Consider the following 13,807-nt stretch of genomic DNA (forward strand, 5'->3'; position numbering starts at 1 on the left):
AGGCCTAGAAAGGAATGATAGCTGGGGTTCTTTTGACCTGAGGGCTGCTATTGTATATCACACTAAAGGTAACTTATTTGTTTCTTTTTAAAAGATCCCAGTCCTGATAACTGTCTGTGTCTGTGTCTGTGTGTGTGCGTTGATATTCTATGTTATGAATGGCTGGGTAAGAATATCAGTTAATTGATTTGAGATTTTAAGAAATTATTAAAGTTTAGAGGAATGTAGTTTTCCAACATAAAATGAGCAATAAAGCCGGGTGGTGGTGGTGGCCGCTCATGCCTTTAATCCCAGCACTTGGGAGGCAGAGGCAGGTGGATTTCTGAGTTCAAGGCCAGCCTGGTCTACAGAGTGAGTTCCAGGACAGCCAGGGCTATACAAAAAATCCCTGTCTCGAAAAACAAAACAAAAAAACAAAATGATCAATAAAGGCATAATTGATCACATAATTAGATGAAGGTTTCATGTTGCTTAAAGGATAACCTTATTTTGTATGGGGTCGCACAGTTTTTTAAGTAATAGAGTCAAGGTTTTATGTTACCCAAATGGGCTTTAAGTCCTGATCCTCCCAGTTGCTGCTGGGATTGCATGTGTATGCCCCCAAATTTGGCCTTCCTCTCTTGCTTCTAAAGTGCATACTACTTTATTAGCAAAACTGGTTTTAGTTTATTATAATGAATTGGGCAATGTTTTTGAACAGTCAGAAGAGGCAAGTGTCAAACTTTTCTCCCTTTAAAAAAAAGCCCTAAGTGGTTTATTAATTTGGGCAGATAGTGACCTGCACCAACAGCCTTGTAGAGACCGGTTGTTTGTTTTAGTCTTCTGTAATAGTAAAGTCATGTAATGGAACCAGTGGTAGGTTTGGTGGACTGTATTTGTTCCAGTTATTTGGAAAGTCTGAAGTAAGATAGTTGGCTTGATCATAAATAGGAAGGAGTCAGATATACTAAGTTTCTGGCTAATGACTGAATATAACTAACTTTATTTTAAGAATTTGCTGTTGGGCAGTGGTGGTACCTTTAAATCTTTGTTCATTAACTACTAAGGGTTGAGCTTTACTCTTAATACATGCCAGGCAGGGAGTTAAGAACTTCATAAAATGTATTTTCTGACACAGGGAAATGGTGACGCACTTGAGGCTGAGGCAGGAGGATTTCTCAGTTGAGGACAGCCTAGTTTACAGAGCAAGTTGTAGGATAGCTAGGGCTACACAGAGAAACCCTGTCTTGAAAAAACAAAACAAACCACAAACTCAACAACCTCTACCTAGTAACCATGACCCTACCAATAGAACTCTTTAGAGCTGATAGAGATGGTTTTCTGTAGGCAAAGGTATTAGCTTCCAAGCCTTATGACCTGATTTCCGATTCTTGATTCTCACAAGGTGAAAGAGAACTGACTCCCAGAAGTGGTCCTCTCTCACCTCCACACTTAGGCCATGGCAGATCCCTCACCTGGAAAATTGAAGAAAAATTGCTGAATAGCATAACTTTGGAGACAGGATTTTTTTATGTAACCCTGGCTATCCTGGAACTGGTTTTGTAGATCAGAAGCCCACCTGCCTCTGCCTCCCAAGTGCTGGGATTAAAGGCGTATGCCACCACTGCCTGGCTAAGAAAATTAGTTTGTGTTTGAATTTTTGGTCTGCTTTTCTGTTTGCACCACACCAGTGCCTGTAAATTTTAGAAGAGTGTGTCAGATCCTCTGGATCTGCAGTTTCAGATGTCTGTGAGCCTCCATGCAGGTACTGGGAACCAAACCTGGAAGAACACAAGTATTCTTAACCACTAGCCTTATTTCCAGCCCAGTTTTTTTCCCTATCAAAGAATTTTTTATATGTATATGTTTGTGTCTCTGTCTGATTGTCTGTTGGCATACACATGAGCTTTTGGGTGTTAAATGGGATATTGGGTCTTCTCGAGGTGGAATTGCAAGCAGTTGTGAACCATTGAATGTGGATTCTGGGAATCTAATTTGGGGTCCTCTGCAAGAGCAGGAAATGCTCCTAACTGCTGAGGCATCTTTAGAGCCCAGCCTTTTATGAATTTAAAAAAGTTTTCAATAGTTTCATACACAGTATTTTCACATCGCTCACTCCTCTCTTTGAACTTCATGCTATGTCCCCAAATTCACAGCTTCTTTGTTATTTTTACCCATTTAGCTGTTACACATTTAAATCTTAAATGTTAGTTTAGGGCTGGCTGCTTTCTTACTTAACTAGCAAAGACTGATTCTCAGTGTCCGTAAACTTCTTGAAGCTCTTCATCTAGAGGTAGGAACTTGGGATTGCCCCTTGATCTAGTTTGCCCTAGTTTGCCTTCCTTGATCTGCAAACTGAAAGACATGTGCTTTTATATACATATACTTTTTATTTTTTTATGTATTTGTTTCCTTTTTTTTTTCTAAAGGGGAGTTGGATATTGTGGCACACCCTTAATCCCAACAGGCCGATCTTGTCCATATAGTCACTTAAGGACATGTAGGGCTACAAGGTTATACATTCCTTGTAGAAGGTAGATGGCAAGAAGGACTGGGTGAGGTTGACTAAGTTTCTTCGAAGTTTTTATTTAAAGGCATACACTACCATGGCTGCTGATTCATAGAAGCATTTTAGGAATCTTGACAGGTAAAGATTATTTTGACTTGATCTCCAGGTCTCCTTGGAAAGAAAAGTTTAGAAGCTGAAAGTAGAGCAGAAGAGAAATGCTTATTAGGTTCTTAAGGTGTGTTTAATTATATATGTTAAATTCTGTGAGGATAGTTGGGTAGTTTTGGTGTCATTTTCTGTGTCACTGCTCTCTAGGGCCTGCTATAGAAAATCGGTGTCTTGTAGTTTGTGATAATTAGGAAGAAGACATTGAGATGATTTTGTTCCAGTAGGTAGTTGGTTGGTGGTTTTTTTGTGGATTATTTCTTAGAGCCAGGGATTTCATATTGCTAAGAATAAACCTGCAAAAAAATTCCTTTCCTTCCCTTTCCCCTTCCCCTTCTCCTTCCTTCCCTTTTAATGTAGAAGTAATACAGATAAGCTAAATACCATTTTACATGGTTGCATTTACACTGAGTTTAAAACAGTACATCAGCTTAAATTTTGCAGTTGAGTATTCATAAGTGACGAAAACAGGTATTATTTCGCCTAAATAGAACAGAACCGATCAGATAATCATTCACTCAGTTCCAGGAGGGCAGGTTCTTTGAATTACTACTAAATATTGGTTGGTTCAGCAGTTCATTGACTGATTTTTCTATTTGTGTCTGTTTTGAATCAATATTTTGAAAATAAGGAGTTACAAATAGTTGTGAACTGCCCTGTGTGGGAGCTGATTCACAAAAGTCCAGGCCTTTGGAAGAGCAGCAAGTTTTAAACTGAGCCATCTCTGTAGTAGTCTTTAATTATTTTATGTACACTATAGCTGTACAGATGGTTGTGAGCCTTTATGTGGTTGTCAGGAATTGAAGTTTTAGGACCTCTGCCCCCACTCATTCTGGTCAATTCTGTGCACTCAGTCCCTGCTTGCTTCGGCCTAAAGACTTATTTATTATACATAAGTACACTGTAGCTGTCTTCAGACGCACCAGAAGAGGGCATCAGATCTCATTACGGGTGGTTGTGAGCCACCATGTGGTTGCTGAGATTTGAACTCATGACCTTTGGAAGAGCAACCATCTCACCAGCCCTCCTCTAGCTTCAAAAATAGACGATTCATCAACTTAATATTAGGTAGGAGGGTGTGTTATGTCATTTCAGTAGGGATGGTACATACTTTAGATTTAATATTAATAACTTGTAGTTATATTAATTTTTAATGTAAAAGTTCATTGAAATTAAAGATAAAAGGACAGATTAGAGCATAAGAAACATACAGGATTTATAGTCCAGTTAGCATTTTTCTCTTAGTTCTTCCTATATATATGTGTGTGTCGTGCACTTTGCTTAAGAAATGACCATTAGCCTGGTATGGTATGATGGTGAATCAGTACTTTAATCTTAGCTTTTTTTTTTTTTTTTTTGAGGTTTTAAATGTCAATAATCTTAGCATTCTTTTTTTAGATTTATTTTATTTATTTTATGTATATGAGTACACTATAGCTGTACAGATGGCCATGAGCCATCACGTTTGTGATTGCTCTCCGGCCCTGCTTGCTCTGGTGTAATTCACTGTAGCTGACTTCAGATACTCCAGAAGAGGGGGTCAGATCTCATTATGGGTGGTTATGAACCACCATGTAATTGCTGGGATCCGAACTCAGGATCTTCAGCAGAGCAGTCAGTGCTCTTACCCTCTGAGCCATCTCTCCAGCCCTAATTTTAGCATTCTAGCAGCCTGATTCACATATGGAGTTCCAGGACAGTTAGGGGTATATATAGAGACCCCTCTCAGAAAGAAAGAATTAAATGACTATTAAACTGAAAACCCAGCTTGGTTTGTGTGAGCCTATAATCCCAGCACTCAGAAGGGGAAGCCAGACCAGGAGTTTAAGTAGGCCCAGCAGTAGTGACACATGCCATTAATCCCAGCACTTGGGAGGCAGAGACAGGCAGATTTCTCTGAGGCCAGCGTGGTCTACAGAGTGAGTTCCAGGACAGCCAGGGCTATACAGAGAAACCCTGTCTGGAAACAACCAGAAACCAGAAGCCAAAAAAAAAGTTTAATTAGACTTCAAGATTATCTTGGGATATATATAAAATCTATCTGAGAAAAAGAAAAGTAAGACTTAGTTGGATGTAGAACTTAGTGGAGAGTGTTTGCTTAGCATGCATGGATAGTAAGTCCATCCATTCCCTCACACCACAAATTTTTATCTTTGTGTACCATGATAGAGCAGTGCCAACTGTCAACTGAAAGGTTCTTTTTCATTGTTTATATCATGATAAAGTAATGATTAATGTCTCTTGGAGTTTGTTTTTGAGACAAAGATCTCACTGTGTAGACTAGGCTAGCCTAAAGAACCAACTGCTGCTTCACGGATCATGATCCCTGGCCCAGCTCATTTCTCCTTAGCATAAAAAATTCTGAGTCGTCACTGTATTATAATATGGCAGAGTCTCAACCTTTCTCTGTTTTTTCTTCTTTTCCCTGTGGATTGAAATCAGGACTATAGCCATGCTATGAAGGTATAACCTTCATTTCTTTTTAAAGCTGGAAATGTATGTGTTGTATTTCTTCTCCATTCTTGTGTATCTGTGATAGACACTTGTTTTGCTTCTACATTTTAGCTATTATGATACCACCCTGAGCATGGATGTAGAAATAGCTTTTAAAAATGGCGGTGGTGGTGCACATCTTTAATCCCAGCACTTGGGAGGCAGAGGCAGGAGGATTTCTGAGTTCTGATAGCCTGGTCTACAGAGTGAGTTCTAGGACAGCCAGGGCTACACAGAGAAACCCTGTCTCAAAAAAACAAAACAAAAAAAACCCAAAATAAATAAATGTATGTCAGGAGGAGGCTACAAATAGTTTCAGTAGAGGTGAGAGGATTTCCAGTATAGAAAGAATAAATACATTAGCCTGTATTATCATGGAGCATTTAAGCTGGATTTTGATGGACAGGATTTTGCTTGTATGTTTGCAGGAAGGGTCTTACTATGTTGCCTTGGACTTTTAGACAAGACTAGTCTAAAACTCAGAGATCCACCTTCCTCTGCCTCCTAAGTGCCACCTCATCTGATGGGTCTTTTAAAAAGTTTTGTTTATGTATATGTGTACTTGTACACAGGAACCTGTGGAGGCCAGAAGAGGGTATCAGGTCCCCTGGAAACTGGAGTTACAAACAGTTGTGAGGTGCTGTGTGGGTGCTGACACCTGGCAGAACAGGCAGTGCTAAACCATTTACTCGTTATTTTTATTTTTTACTGTGAATGTGGCTGTTGACTTTTGTATGGATTTGGGAAATTAGCATTTCCAGACCAGCAGTTTACATTACATTATAAGTCAGACGAGTAAGAACTGGAGCCAGATCAAAATTAGGCAGACAAAAAAGCAGGGCCTGGTATGATAGTACAGGCCTGTACTTCTGTTTGAGAGGCTAAGGCAGTGGATTATAAAATCAAGGCACAACTAGGTAATTCAGAATTGAAAACAAATAAAAGGAGGACTGAGGACATATAGCTTGCCTAATATACAAAACACTTATGTTATTCCTCAATGCAGAAAAGAGAAGAGAATAAGAACAGCGGGAAGGTGCATGTATAGGGACAGTAAAAGGCTTTGAGATAAAGTGGTCAGATATTTCTAAGATAAACTTTTAACATTCACTATAATTATAGGATATTATTATTAGCATGTTTGTTGATAAATGCCTGTAATCATACCACTTGGGGAGGTAAAGACAGGGCCTCAAAGTCATCTTGGAGGCCAAGCTACATGTCTCAACATAGAATGAGAGAATGTATAGAGAATGGCCTCCATCCAATAGCAACAGAAACAGATAAGGCCCACTCTGATTTTGGCTTCTAAATAAATAGTACATTTTCCATTAGGAGGAAAGAACCAGGACTCTCTAGAGAATTGACTGAGAAGGAGAGTGTCCCTTATTCAGAAAAAGGAACCTCTGCTCAAAGGATGATGGTTACACACTTAAAGCCACAGGATAGGGGTAGAGAGATGGCTCAGTAGCATGCAATTCATGGCACCCATGTCTGAGGTCTTGAAGACCTGCACTCATGCATATGTCCTCCAGTCATACATATACATATAATTAAAAATAAACCTTGAAGGAAAGCTATAGAGTACTCAACGGGTTTTGTTCCTGATACTCCCAGTTACTTTGTACTAGTTTGGTGTATGCAGAGGCAGGTGAATCTGAATTGGAGGCCAGCCTGTTCTACAGAGACTATAGGACAGCCAGGGCTATACTGAGAAACCCAGACTTGAGAAATGAAGATGAAAAATTAGGAGAGGGAGAGGAGGAACAGATGATGAATATCCTAGTGTTTTATAAATTAAGGATAAGCTTTTCTGGACTGAAGAGATTGTTCTTCCAGAGGTCCGGAATTCAGTTCCCAGCAACCACATGGCAGCTCACAACCATCTGAAATGAGATCTAATGCCCTCTTCTAGTGTGTCTGAAGACAGCTACAGTGTAGCATATACATAAATAATTTTTTAAAAATGGCTCTCTTGAGTTCAAGGGCAGTTTGAATATATCAACTTATAGGTCTCTCAGGGCTACATAGTGAAACCCTACCTCAGTATTTAACTTTAAAGATAAATTTCATTAAAAATAAATTTAGTATTTTAGTATTTATGCATGCCTCTGTCAGAAGGCAGATGGGCAGATGGCAGATGTCTGAGTTCAAGGCTATTATGGTCTATAAAATCCAGGATAGTAAATAATAAGTGAAGCTAGTTAGAAGGTCCAATTCTATAGTGCAGATTTTTTTTTTAGTATGGGCATTAGAAAAGTACTATCCTATTTTTGTGATAGTTCATTCCTTTTTCTGAATAGTTTTCCTTTCTATTTTCTGGACTAATTCTGTGGATTTTGTATTATAAGTTATGTATGGTCTTATTTACATTTCTGCTGTAAAGCTTTGTGTGCTGGGGCAGGTAATAGGTGAAAAATAACATTTATATGCAGACTTTTGCATATCTTTACTGTTTGTGAACACAGAATCTTATCAATTTCACAACAAATAGCGTTTATTTTGTATGTGTATATACATACAAGTACACATGCACATGTGTCTCACTAGTGTGTAGAGGTCAGTGAACAACCAGCGTTCTACCACATGGGTCTTAGAGATTGAACTTGACATGAGGCTTGGTAGGAAGCAATCCTGCCAGCCTAATGACTGATTTTTCATAATCAGCATGCACATAACCTATATGCTGCTAAAAGTTATTTCAAAATTTTAGTGCCTTGTGTTGCATAGAGCTATACTATTATCAGTCAGCCCTACCTTTATCCTAGCAGCAACCAGTCTAGTAAATAAAACCAGTAAGAAATAAAAGTATAGCATTATTATAAGGGATAAAAACAGTTTTATTCAGTGTTCATTAATAATTTTTTTTCTCTTACAGAAATGGAATCTATATGGAATTTGCAGAAGCAAGGTAAGAATGGTTTGCTACTTCAAATGTTAATACTAATAAATTATGTTGTTTGTTTCAATGGAATTGAAAATAATTGGAATCCTGACCTATTCATTAACAGGCTTTTTTGTATTAACTTGTCAAGAGAAAAGACAGTAGTTGCCATACTAAGACTGCTAAAGAGGGACTTGTAATCCCATCTCTTTGAAGGCTGAAGGTTTAAATTTAAGGCTATCCTGGCCTATGGTTTTGCAGGGAACATGGAAACTCTACTATTTTAAAAATAGTTTTGTTTTTTTTCTTTTCTAGACAGGTTTTCTCTGTGTAGACCTGGCTGGCCTTAAGCTTACATAGATTGAAGTGCTGGTGTTAAAGGCATGTGCTACCATGCCTATAGAGGCTAAGAGTTTTATAGAGCTCATGGTTAATATACACAAGGCCTTGGGTATGACCTCCCTAGTACAGCCCTTCCCAGTGTCTTCCTGTCCTGTCCAAATACAAATGTTTTTGAGGAAATCGATATAAATGTTTTTACCTTTAGCCATTCTGCCTGTGTTTATGTGGTAAACAAAAGGATACCCTAAGAACTACAATTTTCACATTTTTGGCTAATATTCAGTGTTAGAGAAACACGTAGACTGTATGGAATGGTGTTTGGAAATAAAAAGAATAGCATTTACTTTTATCCTAACCAAGATTGAAAAAAGTAGGAAGATTTTCTCAGCTCTCAGGTGTTTTTTAGTTGCCTGTAGTTCCTTGTGTTGGGTTGAAGTTCCTGGACTTGCTCATTCACTTTAGCATGTCTGTTTTGCTTGTTCACCTCATATGTAGGCAGTCATGTTGGTGAGACTTAATGGGTATAGCTTCTGTGACATTACTAAGAGAGGGTTTCGTTAACAGTCTTTGTGTGTTGCAGAGAAGTTTCTTTTCTGTGGGGTGAGGGCTACACTTACTTGTCCATATAGGAATAAATATTATTTAGAGTGTAGTTAGGATTATGTTGGATTAGTAATGTGGTGATTATATGTTCTCATCGAGGATCCATGATTTTACTAGCCATGGGTATTTGGCTAGATTTCTAGTACCAGGAATGATTTTTCCCTTTTAAGTGGGTCTTCAGTCTCATTAGAAACTTGTTGGTTATGCCAAGGTGTATGTGCCATTATCGCATCCTTAAGGTTAGTCATTACTGGTTGTTGTAGTTCATGGGCATCATAGCTACTCTCCCCTTCTTTTAGAGTCAAGGATCAATCAAGTCTTTGTTTAATATAGCCATGGCTTAAAGATATTTAGCAAACACATTTCAAATCAAACACTAATGGGATAGAGACTACAAAATGAATTCTGCAAACCCACCTAATTGTAAACTACAAAATTGTAAAAAGGGTAGTGGCTGTAGGGATGAGTATTGTCTTCATGGTAGGTTGTCTTTGGAGTTCTAGAAAGGATATTTTTGTGTTAACTTCTTATTAAGTAAGCCAGGTTAATCTTTGTGGTTTTGTTTTGTCGTTTTTAGACAGGGTTTCTTTCTCTGTAGTTGTGGCTGTCCTGGAATTCTATCAATAGACCGGGTTGACCTTAAACTCAGAGCCTGGCCTGCCTCAGATGGGATTTTACAGTGAGCTACTACGTTAAACTAAGATAAACTGAGATAACTTGAGTTCTTAAATATTATTTTCAGATTTCTTCAATTAAATAATGAATTAAAGATTTACATGCTCATCTTGAGGAGGGGGGTGGGGTAGAAGAATCCAGGACCTCAAACAGATGAGTAAAGAACTCTACTACTGAGCTATGTTCCTGGTTTTTGTTCTGTTTTGATTGGTTTGGTTTTCCCAGACAAGGGTGTCTTTTATATTTGTGTAACTCTTGGCTGTCTTGTACCTGTGTAGACCAAGCTGCCCTTGAATGCAGAGATCCACTTGCCTCTGCCTCTCAAGTGTTGAAATTAAACACATGCCCCTCTACCACCTGACTTCCTGGTTTTCCTGTTTATTAAAGCATACTAAAGAATAGCCAACCTGGCCTATAGATTGCAAGAATCCCAGCAGTTCATGGAAATGGTGTAGAACAAAAAATACTATCTCTACTGATACTAGGTTTAGTTAGTATCATACACCTTTAATCCCAGCGGAGTCAGACTAGCAAGGCTATAACAATAAAATAGTCTTTACTGTTGATGTTTAGCAGGTAAAGGTGCCTACTGTCAAATTTGGAAATGTGACTTTAACTTCCAAAACCCATATAAATAAAAATGATCAGGAGGAGAGAATTAACTCCAAAAAGTTGTTGTCCCTTGCCCTTTATATATGCCATGCCATACACATGAACATACACAAACATAAGTATGTAAATATAAAACAAATTTTTAATGATCTTTCTAGGAGGGAGCACAAAATAGCTAATTAATAAAAATTTAGGGCTCTGGAGAGATGGCTCAGGGGATAAGAGCACTGACTGCTCTTCTTAAGGCCCTGAGTTCAAATCCCAGCAACCACATGGTGGCTCACAACCATCCATAATGATATTTGATGCCCTCTTCTGGGGTGTCTGAAGAAAGCTACAGTGTACTTACATATAGTAAAATAAATAAATCTTGGAAAAAAGGGTTTAGTATAGTATTTTTTAAAAAAATTAAAATAGCTGGGCAGTGGTTGCACACGCCTTTAATCCCAGCTCTTGGGAGGCAGAGGCAGGCGGATATCTGAGTTTGAAGCCAGAGTGAGTTTTAGGACAGCCAGGGCTACACAGAGAAAAAACCTGTCTTGAAAAACCAAAAACCAAACAAACAAACAAAACATGCCTACAAGACTACAAGACTGTTTTTGTTTTTCAGGCTGGCCTCAAACTCCGAAATCTGCCTGTCTCTGCCTCCTAAGTGCTGGTATGCGCCACTACTACCCGGCCAGGCATGTTTTGACAGTTTTATATTTTGAAGTCAAAAAGATTTCTTCTGATATGGTTGGGCTCAAGGCCTTTTACATTCTAGGCATGTGCTCTATATGTTGGGTCTTACATTTATGTTTGCTGAGAATGAAAATGGAGATAATACTGTGCAAAATATGGCGTAAATAAGGTGATTAGAACTAAACTAGTTACTGTGATATAGTTGGTTATTACCATGAAATATTGGGTGTTAGGTTTTATTTGAGCCAGCCATTCCTTCCCGAACATCCCACTGTGGTTAAAATATAGACTTTAGGGTGAGGCATAATGATACGTGCAACACTTGGCACAAAGGCGTAGATGGAGATAGGAGTTCAGTCAATCAAGGTCAGCTACCTAGCAAATTTTGAGACCAGCCTGGATCACATGAGACCTTCTTTCCTAAAAACAAAATAAGCCCAAGAATTTCTCTATTAAATTCTCTATTAAGATTTCTCTATTAGATTTATGACTTGTGCTGCTTTCTCCTTGCTTTTACATTTGCTACTTTTGTAATCAGGTGAATCACAAGGAAAACTCCTTACTAAATGAACTTACTAAATGTTTAGTCTCTAGAGGTTGAAGCCTTTACTGGGTGGTAGAGGACATTGTTGTTGGGAATTTATTGAGAGGGCTGAGCAGCTACAGTTCAGGTTGAGAAACTAGATCACACGTGGATAATACCAAGAAGAAATGGCCTTTAACTCTATTTTAATAAGAAGGGTTGCAATTTAAACGATTGCTTGGGATTTGTTTCTGGGTTAATTGCAAGATTTTGTTTTGAATTTGTTTAATTAGTTTACTTTTTCACTTTGCCTCTAGATCCCAAAAGGATAATCACTTACAATGAAGCCATGGATAGTCCAGATCAATGAAGGACCAGACTGCCTATTTGTAACCTTTCTGCAGCATTAGAGCCACTGTTCATGTGGGACACAAGGCTTTTATGCTCCTAGATCTTCAACGCAGCAGAGGAACCATAAGTAGAATCACAGGATAATATATACAAATATATATATATATATATACATATATATATATAGTTATTTAAAAAAAGGCAACTGAAAGTAATTAGACTTCTTAAGGAATCAAATTTATTTCAAGAGACTACACATGGTTATTTAATCTCCGGTACCGAATAGTCTTTTTCTTTATTATTTTGTTAGTTTTTGTTTTTAAGTGTGAATGCAAGTGATTAATGAATACAGACTTAACAAGCGTGGTTCTAAAGTTCCTGCTGTCATCTACTTGGGCAACAAATGACCCACTGGAAAGGCAAATCCACTTAACTTCTAGGTTTCTGTACCTTGTTCTGTGACTAAAGTGATACACTAATTGTGGGGAACCCAGAATGAATCAACATTTCCCCCTCTCCACCCTTGATCTTTTAGTTTTGAGCCCTGCGAGAATGCTGGATAAATGCCTTGAAGTTTGCAGGGATGTTTTTTGTTGTTTGTTTTGTTTTTTTTAATCCAATGATTTGCATGTCTTGCCAAGAGTTGTGCAGCCTATGTGGGGTATTGGGGAAATAGTTCCTTTCCTTTTATTTTTTTGTTGGGTGGGAACAGGGGGAGGGCATTGATGTTCTACAATCCTGGAATAGTTTGTGGGTACATAGTTAACTTACTTTGGTTACGTGTTTGACTTTTAACAGCTGAAGAATCTAAGAGTGTCATTCAAAGAAAAGTTGCAGAACAAGTAATTGGCTGATAATTACCCATTGTAATTGTGTAACTGGGAGCAAAAATATATTCTGCTTTTCCGCTGTAGGTGCTCAGACTTGCTCTCTGTCACTAACACTAAGTGTATACTCTTGTTTTTCATCAACCATTTAAGAGAAACTTATGTACCTTTCTGTAAATTCTTTTAATTTCAGTTTCTCAGCAAAATCTAAAAAGGAAAAAAAAATGTTTTTTTTTTTAGCCAGTGAGGAGGTAATAAACACTGATTATAGAAGGTGTGTTTTCAGGCAAATTCTACTTCTAAGCTTACTTGTTTCTAATTATATCTTAATATATTTTATCATTAGAGCAAAATTGGATTTGTTTGTTTTTTCTTTTTTGTTTCTTTTTAAAGAAAAATAATGTGAAATTCTGAATTTTGTTTTGGGCAGAAAGAGCATTAGTCCTGTCTTATCATCGCATTACCATCCTGTTGTGCTGTGGCTTGTGGATAGCATGTTAAAGAGTGTGTGTGTGTGTTTGTGTGTGTGTGTGTGTAAGAAACTAAGGGTCCAATTTTAAGACTGGGTGATGTTAGTGGCATAAAAACAAGTTCTCTGGCCTGATGTAGCAACACATCACACACATAACACATACAGAGAAATTAATGTATCCATGTATGTCAAGTACAAGTTAAACTAGCAGGGCATTGCAGTCTTCTAACAAAGGCAAACTGGATTCCCGGACACTGGGGGAGAAAGTAGTTACCTTTTATTCTCGTTTTCTAAGAAATGTCCAGTTTTGAGCGATTGTAGTGTGGATGGATTTTCTGGTTCTGTTAATTATTTCAGGTTTTTAACAAATGTTCATGAAAGAAGCTATTTGATTTACTGCAGAGAAAAATACCTTTTAGTCTGAATTTCTGCCCTGCTTAGATTTTTTTTTTTAAAAAGTATAAGCATGGATTGCCAATTCCACTTGATGTAAACAAAACCTTTTATACATAATATATATAATAACTTATTGTATCAGTCCAGGTTCAGAAACTTGTGGTAGGCCAGTTTCAGATAGTTTCATTTCACCTGTAAACTGTATCACTTTTACTGATATTGTAATTTTCAAATGTATAATATGTTTACAGATGTGCCCTACATTTAGTCGCTTTGTTCCTATTTTGATTTTTTT

General features: G+C 37.8%; 1 long non-coding RNA gene across 1 annotated transcript in view; it reads left to right on the forward strand.

Annotated features, from left to right (window-relative positions):
* Nucleotides 1-13,807, forward strand: part of LOC116077158 — a 20,076-nt gene continuing 6,269 nt past the window's right edge. Inside the window, exons 1-3 of the long non-coding RNA XR_004113180.1 lie at nucleotides 1-68; nucleotides 8,025-8,057; nucleotides 11,784-13,807. The exon at nucleotides 11,784-13,807 is cut by the window's right edge and continues 6,269 nt beyond it. This is a non-coding gene — a long non-coding RNA (uncharacterized LOC116077158). The remainder of the gene's footprint in view (nucleotides 69-8,024; nucleotides 8,058-11,783) is intronic.

This window comes from Mastomys coucha, unplaced genomic scaffold, assembly GCF_008632895.1.
Source record: "Mastomys coucha isolate ucsf_1 unplaced genomic scaffold, UCSF_Mcou_1 pScaffold5, whole genome shotgun sequence".
In the NCBI taxonomy this organism is placed as follows: Eukaryota; Metazoa; Chordata; class Mammalia; order Rodentia; family Muridae; genus Mastomys; species Mastomys coucha.